The 23537-nt window shown below is 38.5% G+C and overlaps 1 long non-coding RNA gene across 1 annotated transcript in view; it reads left to right on the forward strand.

The window, feature by feature from the left end:
- LOC109447516 (uncharacterized) overlaps positions 1-18079 on the forward strand; it is a 65965-nt gene extending 47886 nt beyond the window's left edge. Inside the window, exon 5 of the long non-coding RNA XR_012493812.1 lies at positions 16450-18079. This is a non-coding gene — a long non-coding RNA (uncharacterized LOC109447516). The remainder of the gene's footprint in view (positions 1-16449) is intronic.
- The last annotated feature ends 5458 nt before the right edge of the window (positions 18080-23537 follow it).

The raw sequence follows: 23537 nt of genomic DNA on the forward strand, positions 1-23537 counted from the left end.
TTCTTATATAACTTTTTATTTATCAATAATTTCAAATTTACAGATAATTTGCCAGAATAGTACCAAAAAACACTCATATAGCCTCTGCCTAGATTAATTTATCATTCTCTTTGTTGTGGGTTGGGGGGTGGGAGGGATGGACATTTTCTTTACCAATTTAGGTCAGAGTGGGGTGATGTGAACCTGGGAGTTAACTGACAATGTCCAGATTCACAAGAGAACACATAACAGTTTATACAGCAGCGGGAGTACTCATAACAGTTTACATAGCAGTTTAATAGGGGAAAAAGTTGGAGGGTAGTGGTTAAGGGCTTCTTTGGGAAAGTATGGAAGATTTTACTGGGCTTTCTCATCCTGATGCAAATAGGCAGTCTCTTTCCTACCTGGAAATTGCCCTACAGGGGAATTTATGGCAACTGAATTCTTATCTCCTGGGACTCAGAGTCTGTTTCCTCCCAAACAGGAAACTCTCTTGAAGTGGGGTTCATGGCAGCTATTATCAGGGGTTTCTGCTTTAGTCAAATAAGGGAAGTTCAGATTAGATTTCTTTATTTCTTTAAATCTCGTTCTCTCTCTCTCTTTCTTTCTTTGTGTACATACCGTAGGATGACAAAAAAAATGTATACACATTTTAAGAAAGGAAAAACTGTATTAAAATTGTAATACGCAGTATACACCAATAACAAAAGATAAATACAAGTTACATTTGACTTCTGAAATTACAAGAGGTGCTCAAAGTGGTTACCATCAGTGTAATTTCAATAGTTTTTTCCTTTCCTAAAATGTGTATATGTTTTTTTAGCACCTTCTGCGAACTTGTTGTAATGATGTTGCTAACCTTTTTTGATATCAGAGGGATTATTCATTATGAATTTGTACCAACTAGCTAAACAGTGAACCAAGTTTACTATTTGGAAGTGCTGAAAAGACTGTGTGAAAAGTTAGATGACCTGAACTTTTTATCAACAATTCATGGCTCTTGTGTGACGGCAGTGCACCAGCTCACAGGGCACTGTCTGTGAGGGAGTTTTTAGCCAGTAAATAAATAACTGTATTGGAACACCCTCCCTACTCACTTGATCTGGCCCTCAATGATTTCTTTCTTTACCTGAAGATAAAGGAAATATTGAATGGAAGACATTTGATGACGTTCAGGACATCTAGGGTAATACAACGACAGCTCTGATGGCCATTCCAGAAAAAGAGTTCCAAAATAGCTTTGAAGGGTAGACTAGGCACTGGCGTCAGTGCATAGCTTCCCAAGGGGAAGGTGACCATAGTGATATTCAGCAGGATGAGTTCACGAACTTAATTGTCAGACCTGTGTGTGTGTGTGTGTGTGTGTGTGTGTGTGTGAGAGAGAGAGAGAGAGAGAGAGAGAGAAGGTATATATATATCTTATTTATCCATTCGTCTATCAGTGGACATTGATGTTTGATGTTGCTTTCATATCACGGCGATTGTAAATAATACTGCAGTGAACATAAGGGTGCATATATCTTTTTGAATTAGTTTTTTTGTTTTCTTTGGATAAATGCCCAGAACGGAAATTGCTGAATTGTTTGGTAGTTTTACTTTTAATTTTTTGAAGAACCTCCATAGTGTTTTCCATAGTGGTTGCACCAATTTACAATCCACCAACAGTGCCCGAGGGTTCCCTTTTCTCCACATCCTCGCCAACACTTGTCGTTTGTCTTTCTGATGACAGCCATTCTGACAGGTGTGAGGTGATATTGTTGGGGTTTTTACCTGCGTTTCCCTGATGATTAGTGAAGTTGAGCACGTTTTGATGTGACTATTTGCTATCTGCATGTCTTTTTTGGAGAAATGTCTTTTGAGGTCTTTTGCCCATTTTTGAATTGGATTGTTTGGTTTTTTGATGTTGAATTGTATAAATTCTTTATATTTTTTGAATATTAATCCATTATCAGATATATCATCTGCAAATATCTTCCCCCATTCAGTGGCCTTTTCATTTTGTTGATGGTTTCCTTTGCTATGCAAAACCTTTCTGGCCTAACATAGTCCCATTTTGTTTTTTATTTTGTTGCCCTTGCCAGAGGAGACACATCGAAAAATATATTTCTAACACTGATGTCAAAGAATTTACTGCCTATGTTTTCTTCTAGTTTTATGGTTTCAGGTCTCTTACATACAAGTCTTTAATCCATTTTTGAGTTTATTTTTGTATGTGGTGTAAGAAAGTGGTCCAGATTTTTCTAACACCATTTATTGAAGACTTTTCCCCATCGTATACTTTTGCCTCTTTTGTTGTAAATTTAATTGCTTATATAAGCATGAGTTTATTTCTGGACTCTCTATTCTGTTCCATTGATCTATGTGTGTTTTTGTGCCGGCACCATATTGTTTTGATTATTAAAGCATTGCAGTATAGTTTGAAATCCGGCAGAGTGAGGTCTCCAACTTCGATTTCCTTTACTTCAGCTCTGGTCTTTATTATTTCCTTCCTTCTCCTAACTTTAGGCTTTGTTTGTTCTTCTTTTCTAGTTCCTTTAGGTATAAGGTTAGATTGTTTGAGATTTGTTTGTTTGTTTGTTTCTTAAGGTAGGCCTCTATTGCTATAAACTTCCCCCTTAGAAAGGCTTTGCTGAGTCTCATAGATTTTGTAACGTTTCCATTTTCATTTTTTTCAAGGTATTTTTTGATTTCCTTTGATTTCTTCACCGACCCGTTAGTTGTTTAGTAGCATGTTGTTGAGCCTCCCATGTGTTTTTTTTTTTTCCAGTTTTCCTCTTATAATTGATTTCTAGTTTCATGCTATTCATGTTCAAAAGAGATGCTTGATATGATTTCAGTCTTCTTAAATTTATTGAGACTTGTTTTGTGGCCTAACATGTGGTGCTTCCTGGAGAATGTTCATGTGCACTTGAAAAGAATATGTATTCTACTGTTTTTGCATAGAATGTTCTGTATATATCTGTTAAGTCTATCTAGTCTAATATGTCGCTTATGGCCAATGTTCCCTTGTTGATTTTGTCTAGAGCCATTGATGTAAGTGGGGTTTTTAAGTCCCCTACTATTATTGTACTACTGTCAATCTGTCCACTTATGTCTGTTAATATTTACTGTATGTATTTGGATGCTCCTTCGTTGGGTGCACAGATGTTTACAAGAGTTATCTCCTCTTGTTGGATTGATCCCTTTATCATTATGTCTTACCCTTGTTTCTTGTTATAGTCTGGTTTTAAAGTCTGTTTTGTCTACGTATTGCTACCCCATCTTTCTTTTCATTTCTGTTTGCATAGACTATCTTTTTCCATCTCTTCACTTTCAGTTGTGTCTTTAAATCTGATATGAGTCTCTTGTAGGCTGCATATGTGTGGGTCTTGTTTTGTTTTGTTTGTTTGTTTGTTTGTTTGTTTTATTCGTTCAGCCATCCTATGTCTTTTGAATGGAGCTCTCAGTCCATTTACATTTAAAGTAATTGTTGATACATATGTACTTACTGTCATTTTCTTTTCACACTGGCTTTACAAATGGTTGGTCTATCTTTACTATATATTTTTACTAGTGAGATTGTTTTTTTCTTTCTTTTTTTTTTAGATAGTTTTTTTCTTTCATATATTTTCTTATTTCTAGATATGGCCTTTTTATTTCTGCTTAAAGAATTCCCTTTAACATTTCTTGTAATGTCGGCTTAGTGGTGATGAACTCTTTTAGCTTTTGTTTGGGAAACTATCTCTCCCTCAATTCTGAATGATAACCTTACTGGGTAGAATATTCTTGGTTATAGGTTTTTTTCCTTTCATGGCATTGAATATATCATGCCACTCCCTTGTGGCCTGCAAAGTTTCTGCTGAAAAATCAGCTGATAGTCTTATAGGGGTTCCCTTGTATGTAACTAGTTGTTTTTCTCTTGCTGCTTCTAAAAAGATTCTTTTTATCATTAACTTTTGACATTTTAATTATTATGTGCTTTGGTGTGGGTCTCTTTGGGTTCATCTTGTTTGGGACTCACCTTCCTGGACTTGGATGTCTATTTCTATCACCAGGTTAGGAGAGTTTTCAGCCATTATTTCTTCAAATAGTTTTTCTGTCCCTTTCGCTCTCTTCTTCTTCTTCTGGGATTCCTGTGATGCTAACGTTAGTGTGCTTGATGTTGCCCCAGAGTTCCTTATGCTATCCTCATTCTTTTGCATTCTTTTTTCATTTTGCTCTTCCAATTGCATAACTTTCACTATCCTGTCTTCCTGACAGCTGACATATTTCCTTTGCATTATCTGATCTGCTGTTGATTCCCTCTAGTGTGGTTTTTTCACTTCAGTTATATTCTTTACTTGTGATTGTTTCATTTTTACATGATTTATCTCTTTGTTGAAGTTATTGCATTGACCCACTATTCTGCAGAGTTTGATGAGCATCTTAATGACTGTTACTTTGAATTCTTTATCTAGTAGACAGCTTACCGCCATTTTGTTTAGTTCTTTTTCTGGGGTTTTGTCTTGTTTTTTGGTTGGAACATATTCTTTTGTCTCCTCGTTTTACCTGTTTGTTTTTATGTATCAGGTAGATCGGCTATGTCTCCTGGTTTTGAAAAAGTGGCCTTCTATAGAAGGTGTCCTGTGAGGCCCAGTTGTGCATTCACCTCCTAGTCACCAGAAGCAGCTTCTCCAGAGGTGTTCCCGGTGTGGACTAGTGTGGTCTCCTGTTGTAGCTGGGCCACAACTGCTACAGATGCACTGGTCGGCGAGGCTGGTGTCTGACTGTGAGGCCTGACCACAACTGTTGTGGGTACACTGGTGTATAGAGCAGCCCTCTGCCCTTCCCCCGGTACAGCTGGCTGGTGGGTTTGACTGCAGCTGCTGCTGGCATGCGGGTGTGTAGGATGAGCCTCTGGTGTGGCTGGCTACAAGGCCCAACTTCAGTTGTTGCAGACACACTGTGTGCACTGGTGCCGTCTAAGGCTGCCCACCAGGTATGGCGAGGCAGGGGCCACTTTGAGGGGATACCAGTGACGGCTGAGGTTGGCAGAGCAGGAACAACTTTGAAGGGGTGCCAGCTGGGGTGGGTCCTCAGGGAAATGCCACCATGGGGTGAACAGTGTTAGCAAGGTCAGAAATGGTGCCTGCCAGTGTCAGACCAGATCGGTGGAAGGAGAGTAAAGAAAGGAAAAGGAAAAAAATAAGGCACCCACCAGTACTTCTGTCCCTGGAGAAAGTTTGAACAGATCCCTGCCCCTCCAGCACACATGCTAAGATTAGTTAATGTATCACCTTCACTTATAACCCTGGTGCCTTTGAAAATACTGCCTCTGCACTGGGACTTGGAAAGAGTGTGACCTTGGTTTCCTATAGCCCTTTGGCTTTCCCAGATGTGAACCCTGCTGGGTTTCAAAGCCAGATGTTATGGGGTTCCTCTTCCCAGTGCAGGTCCCCTGGGCTGGGGTTCGAACCTGTCGCTTTTCCTGGGGGACCTCTGAGGTTGTGATATCCCTCCTGCTTGTGGGTCACCACACAGGGGATGGGGGGCAGGGTATGTCCTGACTAGATTGAGTCTCTGCCCCTCTTCCCATCTCGATGCAGTTTTCTTTGTATCCTTGGTTGTAGAAAATCTGTTCTGCTAGTCTTCAGGTCATTCTTAGAGATAGCTGTTCAGTGAGAGGCAGTGAGCTCAGTATCTTCCTACTTTGCCATCTTGAACCTGAAGTCAGGAACCTGGATCTTGAATGCTTGTCTGTGAAATGTTGTTTCTTGCAGTTGTTGCACAGTCCTGGCAACACACATGTGTCCAGATCGCTACATCACTTGATTTGTCTTTTTATTACGGGGTGGAAGGGAGGGTCAGCCTAGAACCTAGAAGCGTAGAGGAAATTATTTTTCCTCCCCTGCACCGCCTCCTGAAATAGATAGAACTCTTAACTGAACTAACCTATTCTCAGGACTAAGAGATTGGTTCAATGAGATGGAGGAATCTACCAACTGAACTCATGGACTGAAACTTCTTGGAGATTATTTCTTAAGAAAAAGCAGATATAATAGAAGCTCTAAAACAGAGTTGAATTTAACCTTTTGTAATGGAAATCTCTATTGGTAAGTGTGTTTCCCTCTCTGTACCAGGAAGACAAGGATGATTCTAAATAACAACAAACTCTTACCAATGGAGACGGTATTGACTTAAATCTGCATAACAATCTTACCCCGTTTACTGATAACCTCCTATAACTGGCCTCCCCATTCCCTAACATCTGTCTTTTGTCATTAGATAAAGATGGTATTTAAGTTGGTGGCTTGGACCATTTGGGGGAGTTTTACTCAGTTTTCTTAGGTATCTCCTATGTATAAATGAGGCACATATGTTAATGAACTCCTGTTTGTTTTCCTGTTGTTAATCTGTCTTCTAACAGAACCTAGAAGGTTAGAGGGAAAATTATTTTTCTTCTCCTACAGTGGGGAGACACCATAAGACCATGAAAATATTCTATTGATCAAAATTTTTTTTTTAGATTTAGCATTTATTGATGACTTTTGCCTGAGCCAGTGTATACTGTTTTGAATGAAAAAATAAAGACTTTTCCAATTCAAGCATTCTTTTCACATTTATAAGTAAGAACTTTCTTATACCTGTAGTGCATGAAATTGTGCTTCTCTCTCCACCCTCATTAACATTTATTATCTTTCTAAATTTATACATTATAAATTATATTTTTTTGTTTTCTAGAATGGTAGAGGGAAACTTATTAAAAAGGTTTATTATTTTTTTAACTGTGTTCATTAAATAATCTTTGATTATGTCTACCTTTATCAGGAGCTTAGTGTTTTATGTATCTGCATAGGTGTTTATACATATATTAATGCTGTTAACCCATTTTCACATTTGTGACAATTATTTTTCTAGTCTGTCATTTGCATTTCAATTTTGTTTATACTTTTACCTTAGATTCAAATATTTAATTTTTATATTGAGTCAAATGTATCCATCTTTTCCATTGTTATTTTTTTTCATCAAGATAATACTTGGAAAGTCTATTTTATAGATTACATAATAAATTATATAATAAATAGTGTTGATTGTAGTCATGCTGCCCATATTAAAAGGGGCTTTTTTTTTTGTAGTTGTTGTTTTTGGTGGAAGAGAGAGGAGATAAGGAAGAATGACAATTAGTTCCATAGATAATTTCATAAGAGTAACAGTTATTAATACTGGAACTTTTAATGAAAAAGATTGTATGTGTGTTTCTAAGAGCCCTTTTAGCATCAGAATCATTCACAACTTTCTCCTTGGGGTCTGGTGTAGTTGAAAGGTAATATACCAACATTAAGCAAAAGATTAATTGCTGTTATTTATTTTTACAAAAGACAAAATGGGGTAAAGATGCCCTCTAGTGGAAGATTAGATCTTTCGTACAATCAAATTGAAGAGAAAATCTCTGATGCACTGTTTTATAAAATGCTCCACATATGCAGTTACAATGTGGGGCTTTTGCTATCTTTCTGAACAACAGGATCAATAACAGAATAAAAAAATTAATTTTCTTATATGAGAAATTATTTTCCCATTCATATATTCTTCTTGAATGGATTTTATTTATTTTAATTATTTCTACAGTGCGTTATCCTATAAATAGGAAAAACCAAATTGTCATGATAAACAAAATCTCTTGTTTTTCTTTTTGAAAAAAAAAATCAATCATTCTTTATTGACAAGTAAATCTACTCTTTCTCTTAAGTTTATACAGGTAAATATTGACTTGTTTAATAGCTAATCTATCTTCAGAATTTGCTTTAATTTTATGAAAGAAATTAATATTATGAAAGAAAATGGTTTGAAAATTATCAAAAGATTTAATGATAAATATCTAGAAAAGAAAGACATTGACAAAAATGCTTACTTTATGACTTTCAGTGTCATTGTGCTTAGAAAAGAAAAAAAAGGATAAAGGGATTGAGTGTGTAGATTTTTTTTTTAATGTGTCTGTGTGGCGTATATTCTCAGAGGCTAGCCTAGAGTCTTGCTCATAACGGAAATCAATAAACATTATTGATTTGAGGTGAGAGAAGTTATTCCCTAACCATATGAAATAAAATCTCTTCTCTCTTGGATGAATTATTAAAATGATTGAAATGATGGAATATCTGTAAAATGCAAAAGTCCATTGTTTCATTGATTTTAAACTGTCCTGTAGGACTCACACATACAGTTTTGGTTATGACAAAAAGAATACTGAAGTACAAAGGTGAATAGATAGTCTTTTAACAAATTACTGGGCCAATTGGATATCCATCTGGACAAAAAAATGAATCTTAGCTTCCACCTCACAGCATAAAGGAAAATCGATTCCAAGTGGATTGCAGATCTAAGTGTGACAGGTAAAACAGCAAAGCTTCTTGAAGAAAACTTAGGCACCTCAAAGACAGCAAATGTTTCTCAAAGTGTACACACACAACATTAATCACAAAGGAGAAGGTTGATAAATTGTACTAAATGAAAATTAAGAACTTCTCTACATAAAAAGCACCATTACAAGAGTGAAAAGACAAATCACTCACTGGGAGAAGACATTTGCAATACATGTATTCAATAAAGGACTTACCAAGAATATATAAAGAAGTCCTACAAATCAGTAAGAAAAAGAACACAGGAGAAAAATGGACTAAAGACTTAATAGGGACTTTACAAAAAAAAAAGATACTCTATTGACCAATAAACTTATGAAAGTACATTCAACATCCCTAGTCATTGGGGCAAGTAAACTCAAATCACAATGTGACAGCACTATAACCAGAGGTGTGCTGGTAAATGTTTGACAACTGGCTTTCCGGAGGGGGATAAAGGTGTTATGTTCATGCATCACAAATTGACAGATAATAATAAAATATACAGTATAATATATACTTTTTGTTATAAATTCTTTATAGCCAATTGATTCTTATAGAAGGCTTTTGTTAATTTTTGTTGAACTCTTGTATCCATATCTAAGGTTGTAATTCACCCATGCTTTGATAATTATTTTTAGCTTTTCACAACATATTACCTACAAACATGACATTGAGTTTAATCTGCATTGTTAACATTTTCCCCATCACTTTCTTAAGTCTATGTAAATCAACACAACAATCAATCAAGCCCTGATTAGTAGCATTTTCCAGTCTCCACAGTGTAAATACTCCATTGTGGTCAATTTCAAACCACCCACAGGATATTGCTGAAAAGCTTGCACAGCAGCTTATTATATAGTATTTCCTCCACACAGATACAATTGATGTAAATGTCCTTCATAGCACAGATGATAGTCAAGTGTAATAAAATAACTAGGAGGTGATGAATTTGAACTTATTACCATTGTTTTAATATAATTTATGTAAGTTTATAAAATTTAATCTTTAATAATGGTCGTGTTTAACAACCAGCTCTCAGTTACTGAATATTTAATTGTGTCAACTGCGGCACACTACTGAACCTACCATAATGAAAAGAGCCAATACCACGTGAAGCCCTATGACCTGGAAACTCAATTCCTAGATGTATCCCCGATAGAAATGCACACATACATTCAGCAAAGACATGTGCAAGAATGGTCACTATAGTAACACTAGAATAGCCTTGAACTAAAAGCAACCCCAAAATCCATCAGTAATGGAATAGATAAACTACAGTGTATTTAATGAAAATAAACAAATTATTACATGTACTAACATGGATGAATCTCATAAATGTACTGTTGAGTGAAAGAAGCCAGACTCACAGACATGCTGCACGTTTCCATTTATACAAAGTTCGAAAATAAGCAAAAGTAATCTACAGAAGAGTGGCTACCGCTTGGAGTCAGGGTGCATCTGGGGTTTTTATGTTCTTTTTCTGATCTGGCACTGTTTACACAGGTGTGTTCAGTTTGTGAAAATTCATTAAACTGTACAACTTAAAATCTGTGTGCTTTTCCATAGATGTTGCATTTCAATGAAGAGTTTACTTTAAAACATTTTTTTAAAACCCACTCTACATTAAACAAAATTAAAACTGACCTAACTGATAATTCCAAGGTCAAAGTAAATTGGCTAATTTAATTATATCTGAAGGAGTAGGGGAGTAGAAACCAGAAGGTTAAGTAATGGAATCCCATTATCTCACTAGGAGACACTGTGAAAGGACTGTTATTCCCTTGTGACTCTATCCTTTCCACTACAGAACAGCGGTATTACACAACCCAGAAAATGAAAGAAAAAGCTTACCAAATGTCTGTATTAACCTTGAAAATGCTTGACCCTTTATGAAGCTAAATTATATCAGAGTAATGTATCTGAAAAAATTCTACGTGGTTCTTAAACGTATGACTTTAATGATGAGTGAAATAGCCTTTTAAAAAGTTTTCAAGGGCATAATAACCTTGTTCACTTTTTCCCTTTTGACCTGGATCCACAGAGGGAAAACAGCTGCAAGTTACTGGTAGTAAAAATGAAAAGGAAAGGATGGTTCTTGGTAAAAGATACAGTAAATAGTTAAAGGAAGGCTGGAAATGGAGTGAGAGCTCCATCAGCCATAAGATCAGTCGGAGGCAAGGAACAGCTTTCTGCTGAGTAGAAGCTAATTTTACATTATATGTTGCAGATAAAAATATTTTCCAGAGATTATTAATGCCTATAGAATTATATACCTAAACCTTCGAGTTAGTATCAAATTACTTTTGAAGGTTTTCTTCTTCCATATAGCATATCAAAATATTACACACAAAAAGACTCTTGCTACACTAAGACTCTGCTTTTAGAAGGTTTACTGCTACTGCACATTTCACATTGCATAAATGTGTATGCCTGTTTTGCCCTAAACTTTACTTTCTATGTGAGTTACTTAGCAGAACTTAGTTTAAGAACCTGTGATATATGTAAAAGAAGAATCATGTTAGATGGATGTGATAGAAAGAGATCCGTTCTGGAAGGTCGCTGTGAGCCTTATACTTTGGTCAAGGATGAGAACCATCACTGAGCATCAGCTTTGCAATAAACCTACCCAATTCCTTTGAAAAGCAGTCGGAGATCTTGGTGCTATTGTAGACATTTGGCTCTGCACACACACCAACTTGATAAATGTGAATAATGGGCTCAGATCGACTAAACAACCACACGAAGATACCACTTGGGCAAATCAAAGAACGTTTACATATTTGAAGGTGCAGCACGAAGTCAGAGCTGGGGGAGTATGCAGGCGAGAGATCCGCTCTCATTTCGTAGTAACAGAGAAGTGCTTCCACCGGAGGATCCCTCAAAAGGGCCATACCAACAGACATACAGTTGGGGATGGTAGGTCTGAGCGAGTGAGGCTCACGTCAGACCTTTCAAAGTTCCCTTCAGACCGAGTCTTACCTACAGGGAGCTAAAGTGCTCGAGGACGTGCTGGAGACACCTGCATCCTGGCCAGGTGTACCTTACCTGTCTCAGAGTCGTATGACACACATTAGGTTTGCAGGAGTAAAGGGCATAGTACCCATACTCCTAAATAAACTCCTCATTCATTACTTAACCTCTCTGAGCTAGAACAGCTTGGGCCAGATATGATCCTGAATTCCGTGCTGTGGTGCTAGAGCAAGGATGTGGTACCCAGATGACTCTGGGAGTCATGCTAAGGTGCCCTTGCACCAGTTCTTGGGCCTAATCTACAATGTCAGGCTTATGTATGTTGACAAGTAATCTTGAGAGTAAAGAAGGAGAAAATGACTGCAAAATATCTGCCCCAGCTAGACTGTCCAATTATATACGTCGTCACTAGACATTGCAAGACAACTTTTCAACATCATTATTTTATATGTGGTTTTGTTTTATTTTGTTTATTCGTTTTTGCCTTCTAAGCCTATGCACTGAGATAATGAGATTTGTATCTAGCTAGCCATCCTTCCTCATTTTGGGGCAGCCTTTCATCGGGTGAAACATCCATTGGCTTTGGACACGTCCTTCCTTCCAACCCCATTTTAAATGATGGGATGCCAAGATGCAGTGTCTCAATGAAATCCCAGCAATTTGGGTTCATCATTGGCTTAATTTATATTTTAATCAGAGAAGAATGGCTCAATGTTATACATCTCTCTCCAAAGCTTGGTCTACCTTGACTGCTCTTTCCTGTCGAAATGCTTAGTCATCCTGGATCATTCTGCAGAGGCAGAGAGCTGGTTTGGATCAGGAGCCAGGCTCAAACCCTGGCTTTACCACCTTCTAACTTTGTGGTCTCTGTTAACTCCCATAGACCTTGAGCTTTGCTTTCCTCATCAGTTAAGTAGGATTAAATCTACCTCGTGTGTTTGCAGTGACAGTTAAGACAATGTTTATAACCTTGCCTAGAATAGTTTAACACTGAGATCTATGCTTAATAAGTATAAATTAAGTTGAAATTTGGCAGTTTTGTCATGTGGAATGTAGCATGTGCAATTGTTTATAATTGTTCATAAAATTGTTTATAATTTTTAGTGACATGGATGGGTTTTATTGAAAACCCTCTAAAGCTCAGCAATAAATTAATTGCTCGGATTTTAGAGGATGACTTTGCTGTGTTTTGAATAGAAGATAAAATGCTTGCAGCTAAAAGCATTTCCTTGTATGTGAAACTAAAGCTATGACTACATGCCAAGCAACTCATGAATAAATATCACATTCTGGCCCTCCACTTACCCTCTTGGAAGCTTTTTGAGAAAATTAACGAGTGTATCCAAGAATTTGTTGAACTCAAGTAAATTTTCAGTGATCTGTTTGATTGCTCACTCTGTGAGATGGATTAGCATTTATTGGAGAAGGGCCATAGTTGACAGTGCAGCTGATGGACCGGGAAGCAGTAAGCCTGGACAACAATGCAGACAAGGAAAATCACTCCATGTAGGGAGTAAGATTTTAATCGGTTTCTGAAGGCACTCACGGTCTCTATTTAGGAGCTAATTCTGAATTTTAAAGGACTACTGGAAGAGTACAGTCACAACCAATAGACCATTTAGGGCTACATTAGACCATTTAGAGCTTTCTATTTTACATTCATAAATATTAATTGAATGCATTACCACTGTCTAAAAATGGTCTAATAAATATTTACCAGGAACAGCCAGCTATCGTCAGACTTCTTAATTTAGTGCTTCCAACTGTGTTAATTTTGTCAATGAATGTGCAAATTACTAAGCTTGTTTAGGGGTTCTGTACATGGAAGGGGCAAAGGTGGGGCAGTAGGAGGGAGTTTTTTGAAAATTAGCACGAAAGGAATAGGACGGTAGCAGGCTGTGTGGCCCACCTCTCTCTGGTCTCTAGCGGCTGTCCAGTCTCCTCTATCCGCGCACGAATCTAGGCTCTGCTGATTATAGCTGCCTCCCCTGAACTTCGGAGTCAATGATGCCAAAGAAGCAGGGACTGTGGGAAGCCCTTGGTGGCCGAATCATCGCGTTCTCAGGGGAACAGGGACTTCGGTGCCAGCAGCAGTAGCTGAGTCTGAGGTGCAGGCTACAGCGTGTGTCCTGCCAGAATGGCCTTGACTGGATGAGTCGGCTCTGCTGTGTGATTTGGGTGCTGTTCCTGGCTGTACCGCCCTGAGTCTGGTCCTCCACCCTCCTCTGGATTCTGGGGCCAACCAGGAGCATCTGTTCACAAATTCCTTTCTGCTTAGTTTCTCTTGCTCGTCACTAAGAATACTAAGTGCTAGAGAAATTAATTCCATTTTTAAAAAGCCAATGTTAGGCTGTCAAAAATTTCCATAAATTGAATTTGGTATGTGGCACACCAGATCGACACCTCCCTGATAAATTATAAGCTCCTTTATAAATGAAGTGGGAGAAGAGAAAATATGAACAGAATCCATACAAGTTAGGTTTCTTCATTTTTTTCTCCTTATTATCAAAGGAACACATCATCCTATCTTTTTAAAACTGTATTTTAAACAGAGGAATAATTGTAAAGTAACTCTTTAGCAAGTTGTTACAGGTTCAAAGAAAAGACAAGGGTCAGGGGTGCACAGGGCACACCTAGCTTGCCTAAGCCCTGACACGCTGTGGTGCCTGTGACAAGCTGTGGTGCCTGTGACAAGCTGGCTGGAGAATGCGTATTTCCTAATACCTAGAACAATAGTGTAGCCTGGTGAGAAAGATAAGGAGACTTTTCCCTTTCTTTCTTTCAACACTCGTGCAATCAGTAAATGTGTCTACTCTGGGCAAAACATTGTGCTGGAAATCTGGAAAAATTCAAAGAGGTATGAGTCACCTGACTACACTTAAAGGAAACTCATTCATTCATTCATTCATTCATCTTTCAAATGTTTATTAGACTCTACTGTGTTAGATCCAATGGATACAAAGGTATACAAGGAATAGCTCTTGTCCTCAGAGGCTTATGGTTAATAGGTAAGATCATTTGCATGACTAGAGGCCTATGCGACCTCATGATACACAGGAGCCTATTAGATACATTTATTTATTTACTAGGTTATTTATTTTTGGTTAACATTCAAGCATGTAAAACCAATTACCATAGCTTATGGTGTTATTTTAAAAATTGATATCCAGTGCAGTATCTTAAGTTCATAGATTTAAGCATTATTTGTTTAGAGTGTTATAAATAAACTCAGATTATACAGGCAAAGGTATGTTTCCAAAGGTGTCATGTACAAGTACATTAATTAAAAGCATGCATCTAAAATTATGACCAGGCTCTTTTTAAGATGCAGAAATGGAAAAATATACTTTTTTAAAGAAGTAAGGAGACTAGCTGTACACCTTGAAAATCAAATGTCTTTTACATCAGAGATGGATGACAGCTACAGGACTGTACTCTTCAAAGCCAATTACCTGATATTGTTACCTAAACAATAGCAATGGTATTAAAAGAAACTTATACCTGCATTGTAATCACAAATCTAGCATTAGAGAAGTTCTGCAAAAAGGTAATGCAGCTGAAAGGCTTCAAAGTCCAAATAAACAATCGGCGAGGCCCAGATTAAATTAGGGACTGTTGCAGATGAAAAATAAAGATACAATTGGTTTGTTGAATGGAATCAAAAGTTGTCAACATTTCTCTGAATCTTGGAAGTACTAAATTTCATGTCTCTAAATATTTCTATTATTTTTTCTTAGTGGCATGAGTGATCTCAAATAGCTTAAAGTTGTTCTCTACAAATCCCTGCTGTTTGCTGCTATTCAGACAGAACAAAAACTGTTCTTCATTAACTTACCAATATACGTATTTTTGCTCCAAAATATTACCACAAGAGATATTTAACAATTTTCCCACTAAAACAAAAAAACAGTATAATATTTTTCTTCTATCAGCGCTGCATTTAAAAAACATCAGCACTAAACACAAAGAACCATTATCTCATTTGGGTGGTAGGTATTGAGTTGGAAAAACCTACATTCTCCTGTGTCACACTCCTGCCATACTCATAACACTTCTGGTCACCAAATGTGTGGGTGTATCTCTCCCCACACCAAGCAGTTCTCCAGGACACCAGCTGGGTGTCCTACAATTTAACTGTCAGATCTCACAGGTTAGGGACTCAGTTCTACAAGACTGCTCCCCTCCCCCTTCAGAAGACAGTTGCACATAGTAGGTCCCCAGGTTACCCACAATTCCTGTTGGACTTGGCTACACATCGGAGGTTCCCACAAGCCCCTCCTCAGGTTATGTTAATTTGCTAGAGTGGCTCACAAAACTCAGGGAAACACATTTACCAGTTTATGAAAGGATGTAAAGGAGCCAGATGAAGAAATACATAAGGTGAGATCTGGGAGCTTGTCTCCAGGAAGCGGGGGTGTGTCTTCCTCCTGGTATATGGACGTGTTCACCACCTGGAAGCTCTCTGAACCCCTCACTTACATGAGAGGCTTCTCATGTAGGCCTGACCAATTATTAACTCAGTTTTCAGCCCCTCTCTGCTCCCTGGAAGATGAGGGGGTGGGGCTGAAAATTCCAAGCTTCTGATCATGGCTTGGTCTTTGTGGTGACCAGCCCCCCCCCCCCCCCATCTAGGAGTCATCCAGGAGCCCAGCCAGAGTCACCATAATAGAATGAAGTTGCTCCTCGTGCGCTTATCACTTAGGAGTATACAAGGGTTTTAGGAGCCATGTGTCAGGGGATCAAGACCAAATATACAATTTTATCATAAATTACAGTATCGCAGATACATTGTCAATCTCTTGAAAGAGGGAAAGCCTGTGAACAGAATGCAGAATTTCTTGAAGTTTAAAGGCTGAACTCCAAAAGGCAAAATCCAATCAAGTGGTTTAGCTGCCTAGAAGGAGGTTAAAGATGCTTAATATCTTAAGACCTGAGTCAGAATCCGAGCTTCTCCTCTTTCTAGGTACCATACCTTTGCTAAGTAATAATCTCTCTGAGCTTCATCTTTTTTTTTTTTTTTTTAATCTGTCAAGTGGGGATTAGTGCGTACTTCACAGGACTGTTGTGAACATTAAACAGTGAGTGTCGGGTGTCTGGTTTGTAGCAGCTAACAAGAAATATTTATTCTGTATCTTTCCTCTAGGAGCTTGAGATCTAGTTGGGACGATAAGCTGTAAACTGAAGAAGAGGTAAAGAAAAATCCAAGAGTTAAGCCACAATTCACATGCGCTGAGGTGGCTGGGGAATATGACCTTTAATGTCAATTCCAACTCTAAACATTGATTCTTCTGTGACAGCTGTATGAGAAGTCTCTTGGGGCAGTGCATGATGAATTTGCAAATGGGAGGGGCAGACAGTTAAGTACTGTGAGGTCAAAGAAGGGAGACTGCCCAGGGCTAGAATGGCTGAGGAAGACCATTAAAAACTCTGAGCTGTCTGAGTTACAAGAAAAGCCCAATTCAATTAGAAGAACAATTGGCAAGAGTCTGATTATAATACAAATTCAGGCCAAGCTCAGGAGAATAAGAAACATAAAATACTGTATCAGCAATTTGGTTTCTGGAACACATAGAGAATTATTAAGTAGCTACCATGCTTTTCACCCTTATAACAGTCTTTATAAGATAGGCAAAGTATATCAGCCCTGCTGAGAATCTCCTGTGAGTGAGAAATCTGGCCAAGAGTGGCTTAAACAAATATGGTGGCCTTCTCCCCAACCCCCCTTAAATAGTAAGAACTCTAAAGTGGACAGCCCAGGGTTGGTGCCAGCACATAATGAGGCAGCCAAGTCACAGAGCTAGAAAAGCTCTCTGCCTCACCATCCTTAGCATGATGGCATTTGCCCTATTGCTTGTTGCCTTATGGTCAGGACAGGGCTGCTGTACCACCAGGCATCACATTTGCATTCCAGACAGGAAGCAGACAAGGACAAAGGAACAAAGAGTGAGGGCAAAATGGCCTACCCACTGAGTCTGTGCCTTTTATTAAGAAAGCTCAAATTTTGCAGTCCTGGAAGATGCCCAATAGATTCCCCCTTGTAACCTGCTGGCCAAAATTGTATCTCATGGTTGCTCCTAGTGGTAAGGAGACTGGGGAGAAGGGGCATGTGTATGGGGTTAGTCAGCCATCCAACAATGAAGACAAAGCTGTGGAAGCCTTGTGAAAAAAATTATTAAAAGAGATAACACCAGGGAGTTGTTTTCCTTAAGCAAAAAAAATGTACCTTATATTTTTAAAAAATCAAACTTTTAAAAACTTTGTGATAATTGTAGATTTACATGCGCTTGTAAGAAAAACTGGGATTCCCTGAACCCTTTAACCTGTTCCCCGCAATGGTAGCATCTTGCAAAACTCGACTACAGGATCACAACTGGCATAGTGACACGGATACAGACAAAATACGGAACAGTTCCATCACCACAGGATCCTTCATGTTGTCCTTTTATAGCTACACCTATTTCCTTCCTGCCCTTTGTCTCATTCTTAATTTCTGGCAACCACTAATCTGTTCTCCAGCTCTTTACTTTTGTCAATTGAAGAATGTTATATAGATGGAATCATACGGTATTTAACCTTTTTGAATTGGCTTTTATTCACTCAGCAGAATTCCCTGGAGATTCACCAGGTTGTTGTTTGTACAATACTGTAGTTCATTTCCTCTTTTGCTGAATGGTATTTCATGGTGTGGATGTAACACAGTTGGTTTAATCATTCACCCTTTGAAAGATATCTGGGTTGTTGGGGCTATTATAAATAAAGCTGCTATAAACATTCATGTACAGGTTTTCATATCAACATAAGTTATTATTTCATCAGGATAAATGCCTAGGAGTATGGTAGTTGTATTAATATTTTTTTGTTTTTGTTTTTAACTTCCAAGTTGTTGCTAGAGTGGCTACACTATTTTGCATTCCCAGCAACAGTGTATGAGCGATCCAGTTTCTTGACATCCTTGCCAGCACATGGTGTTATCACTACTTTTTATTTCAGCTATTCTCACATTCTGACAGATGGGTAGTGATATTTCATTGTACTTTTTATTTGCATACCCCTAATGGCTAATGACGTTAAACATCTTCTTATGTGCTTATTTGACTACTGGATATCCTCTTCGGTGAAATGTCTCTTGACGTCTTTTGCCCATTTTCTAATTAGATTTTTTTCATGTTTAAATTTTGAGAGTTCTTATATATTTATATATTTAAGGTACTAGTCCTTACTTGGATACAGTTTACACATATTTTTTCCCTCTCTGTGGCTTGTTTTTTTATCCTCTTAACAAGGTCTTTCAACAAGGCAAGTTTTTAATTTTGATGATGTTCAACTTACTAATTTTTCCTTTTATGAATCATGCTTTTGGAGCCATGTATTTGACTAGTCCTCCATCCCAGAGATTTTCTTCTGAGTTTTTTTGTAAAAATTTTATTGTTTTACATTTCATTCTACATCAGTGACCCATTTTGAGTTAATTTTTATAGGAGGTGTGAGACCTATGTCAAGGTTTATTTATTTATTTATTTGCATATGGATGGATATCCACTTGCTCCAGCACCATGTGTTGAAAAGGCCATCTTTCCTCCTTTGAATTTCTCTTGCACTTGTTTTCAAAAATCAATTGGGTATATTTGTGGGAGGTCTATTTCTGTTTTTTTTTTTTTTTTTTTTTTTTTATTCTGTTCCAGTGATCTATGTGTTTATTCCACCACCAGTATCGTATGATCTTGAATATTGTAGCTCTATAATAAATCTTGAAATTAGGTGGAAGGATTCCTCCCACTTCACTTTTATTTCCAAATTGTTTTAGCTATTCCATTTTCTTTGCTTTTCTATATAAATTTGATGATAATATTGTGTATGTCTACAAAAAAATCTTACTGGAATTTTGACAGGAATTGAATTAAATGTATATGTTAATTTGAGGAGAATTGACATCTTTACTAGTTTGGTCTTTTAGTCCGTGAATAGGGCATGTCTCTCCACCTATGAGTATTTAGATCTTTGATTTCTTTCATCAGCATTTTGTAGTTTTCAGCATATAAGTTTTGTACATGTTTTGTTAGACTTACCTAAATTTTTCATTTTTTGAGCAACTGTAAATGGTATTGTATTTTTAATTTCAGTGTCTCATGTTTATTGGTAGTGTTTGTAAATACAATTGATTTTTTTATTAGTTTCAGATGTACTAAAACAGCATAGTGATTAGACATTTATATACTTCGCAAAGTGGCAACCCCAATAAGTCTACTACCCACCTGACACTGTACATAGTTATTACAATATTATTGACTGTATTCCCTGTGCTGTACTTTATATCCCATTACTATTATTTTTATAGTTGGCATTCAATATTATTTTATATTACTTTCAGGTATACAGTGTATTGGTTACACATTTATGTAATTTATGAGGTGATCCCCCCAATAAATCTAGTACCCATCTGACACTATTCATAGTTTTTACAATGTTATTGATTATATTCCCCATACTGTACTTTACATCCCCATGACTATTTTGTAACTACCAATTAGTACTTCTTAATCTCTTCACTTTTCTCACCCAGCCTCTAAACTCCCTTCCCATCTAGAAACTATCAGTTTGTTTTCTGTATCTATAAGTCCGTTTTCGTTTTGTTTGTTTGTTTATTTCGTTTTTTAGATTCCACCTATAAGTGAGATCATCTGGCATTTGTCTTTCTCAGTCTGACTTATTTCACATAGCATAATACCCTCTAAGGTCCATCCATGTTGTTGCAAATGGGAAGATTTCATTCTTTTCTATGGCAGAGTAATATTTCATTGTATATACGTATATGTACCACTTCTTCTTTATCCAGTCATCTATTAATGGGCATTTCGGTTGTTTCCATATCTTGGTGATTGTAAATAGCACTGTAGTGAACATAGGGGTGCATATATCTTTTCGAATTAGCGTTTTGGATTTCTTTGGATAAAAACCCAGGAGTGGAATAGCTGGGTCATAAGGTAGTTCTTTTTGAAAATTTTTTGAGGACTCTCCAAACTGTTGTCCATTGTGGCTCCACCAATTTGCAATCCCACCAACAGTGCACGAGGGTTCCCTTTTCTCCACATCCTTGCCAACACTTGGTTTTTGATTTATTAATGATGGCCATTCTGACAGATGTGAGGTCCATCAGACTGCATAGCAGCATGACTTCTCTCATTCTACCCAGTTGTGATTCCTTTCCATCCTTTCCACAGGTGTTGATTCTAAGTGTACTCCCTAATAAGCCTCTCCTGTACTAATCTCCAATTAATGATATCTTGATATTCCAAGTGTGCCATCACATTTGATAGTGTGAAAAAATCATACTACACATTTGAAAGTTTTATGTAGAATTTCATTGATTGAAGATACTTAAAATTAATAAAACTGTACTTCTTTTAAAACACTCATTCAATCGATCTCCAAGAAGTTATACTGTAATCTAAAACAAGAGATAAAAATCAATATTTATGTTTATCTTAATTGGTTTAAAGAGATTTTATGGATTCTGATTTAAAAAATGTTTTTTTGATGAGTTTGTGGATAATGAATCTGGAAAAATGAACCTATAACTTGCGAGGAGTTCATAGTCATCTAGTCCCTTTAGGAATTCCATTTTAATACTGAAGTTAAACACACAGAATTTAGGGCCGGCCCGGTGGCTCTGGCGGTTAGAGCTCCGTGCTCCTAACTCCGAAGGCTGCCGGTTCGATTCCCACATGGGCCAGTGGGCTCTCAACCACAAGGTTGCCAGTTCAATTCCTCGAGTCCCTCAAGGGATGGTGGGCTCTGCCCCCTGCAACTAAGATTGAGCACGGCACCTTGAGCTGAGCTGCCATCCCGGATGGCTCAGTTGGTCGGAGCGCAGGCTCTCAACCACAAGGTTGCCAGTTCAATTCCTCGAGTCCCGCAAGGGATGGTGGGCAGCGCCCCCTGCAACTAAAATTGAACACGGCACCTTGAGCTGAGCTGCCGCTGAGCTCCTGGATGGCTCAGTTGGTTGGAGCGTGTCCTCTCAACCACATGGTTGCCGGTTCGACTCCCACAAGGGATGGTGGGCTGTGCCCCCTGCAACTAGCAACAGCAACTGGACCTGGAGCTGAGCTGCGCCCTCCACAACTAAGACTGAAAGAACAACAACTTGAAGCTGAACAGAACCCCGCACAACTAAGATTGAAAGGACAACAATTTGACCATTGTTCCCCAATAAAGTCCTGTTCAAAAAAAAAAAAAAAAAATCCTTTAAAAAAAAAACAAAAAAACACACACAGAATTTAAATTTGTAAAAACACACTAAAGTTAAGATTTCAATAAAGACAGATATCCTGAATGTGAGGACTTATGAGACAAGCGAACCCATTTTTCCAAGGTGAGATTTGAGGATTAAATAAAAAGTGCAAAATGAGTTTCTCTCTGGTGTAATTTGCCAAAATTATCCCACTCTGATAACAATCCTAGCAAGCTCATCCTAGGTTTGTGGCAGAGATATTTGACACCAAGCTTAACTCTGACATATGGAGATCTTAGTATTGACAGGAGGGAGGTAGGAGGAGAAATATAGGTACTGTATGCCACATAGGTATTTCTTTTATCAAAAGCCTGTGGCCTTTCCATGCTAACCAGAGGGGTCCATATGGCCTTGTTGTTTGGGTTCCCCATTATAATTTAAAGGGAAACTTTCACGATGTTTGGAGTTCTTCATGTCTTGCAAATGAAAGAGGAGGATGTCCTCAAATTCCTTGCACCAGCACCCAGTTACGTGGCACCAACCTTGACTGCCAAATGGAACAGTACATCTATAAAGGGCAAAGTAATGACATTATCTCGTAAATCTGAAAAGAACCTGGGAGAAGCTTCTGCTGGCAGCTCGTCCCACTTTTTGCCATTGAAAACTCAGCTGATGTCAGTGTCATATCCTCCAGGAATGCTGGCCAGAGAGTTGTGTAGTTTGCTGCTGTCACCAGGGCTACTTCTGTTGCTGGCTGCTAACTAGATCCAAGCAGCCTTCATGGAGCAGTGTCTTCTGGTGGTTACTGATCCCAGGGCTGACCATTAGCATCTCACAGTGGCGACTTACGTTAACTTGCTGACCACTGCGCTGTAACACAGACTCTCCTCTGCACTATGTGGACATTGCCATCCCATGCAACCAGAAGGGGGCTCACTCAGTAGGTCTGACGTGGCGGATGCTGGCCTGGGAAGTGCTGAACATGGGCGGCACCATCTCCCATGAATACCCGTAGGAGGCCAGGCCTGATCTCTTACTTCTACAGAGATTCTGGAGACTGAAAAGGAAAGAGTGGGCCGCTGTGAAAAAAGGCAATAACTAAGGAGGATTTTCAGGGTGAATGGACGGCTCCAGGTCCTGAATTGACTGCTACTCAACCTGAGGTGACAGAGCCGTCTCAATGCATGCAGGGGCCCTCTGTGCCCATCCAGCAGCTGTCTACTAAAGACTGGAATGCTTAGCTGCCACTGAAAACTGGTCTGCAGCTCCCACTGCTCAGGTCACTGAATGGATAGAAACAACCGCTGAGTGATTTTAAGCAGTTCTTCCACAGACTCTTAAACAGAAAATGGAAATAAGGTTGCTGGAAAATAAAGTTTCTTAAAAAAACACACATTCTTTCAGACAGCCCGAGCCTCAGAAAGGCAGGCAGCCTGGTATGGTGGTGAGGTCATGGGTACAGAGTTAGATAAACTTAGTTCAGGTCCCAGTTCTTCCACTTTCTTGCTACAGAGCTCTTAGCAAATAACTTCATCACTTGGTATATCGGCCTCATGTGAAATCGTTTAAGCTCCATTAGGGCAGGGACCATGTCAGTGTTGTTCACTGTTGTATATTCAGTGCGTCAACCTGGCATTATGGCACTTGGTGCCAAGTCAAGTAGGGTATTGAAGAAGTGTATTTTGAGAGAGAGGGAGGGAGGGAGGGAGGGAGGGAGGGAGGGAGAGAGAGAGAGAGACAGAGAGACAGAGAGAGACAGAGACAGAGAGAGACAGAGACAGAGACAGAGACAGAGACAGAGACAGAGAGAGAGAGAAGCTGGCCTTATTCTCCTGTTAATCATAAAACAGTTTCACGGAATACCAACCTCAGAGGATGGGTTGGAGTGAACTCTGGTCAGGGAAAATCGGCAAGGAACAAAACCCAACAGAGGTGCTGTAAAGTATGTGTAAGTCTCTGGCAACAGGGGATGAGGGCACCCCAGGTCTTTTGTCCACGCT

This window comes from Rhinolophus sinicus, linkage group LG01 (assembly GCF_036562045.2).
Source record: "Rhinolophus sinicus isolate RSC01 linkage group LG01, ASM3656204v1, whole genome shotgun sequence".
Taxonomy (NCBI): Eukaryota; Metazoa; Chordata; class Mammalia; order Chiroptera; family Rhinolophidae; genus Rhinolophus; species Rhinolophus sinicus.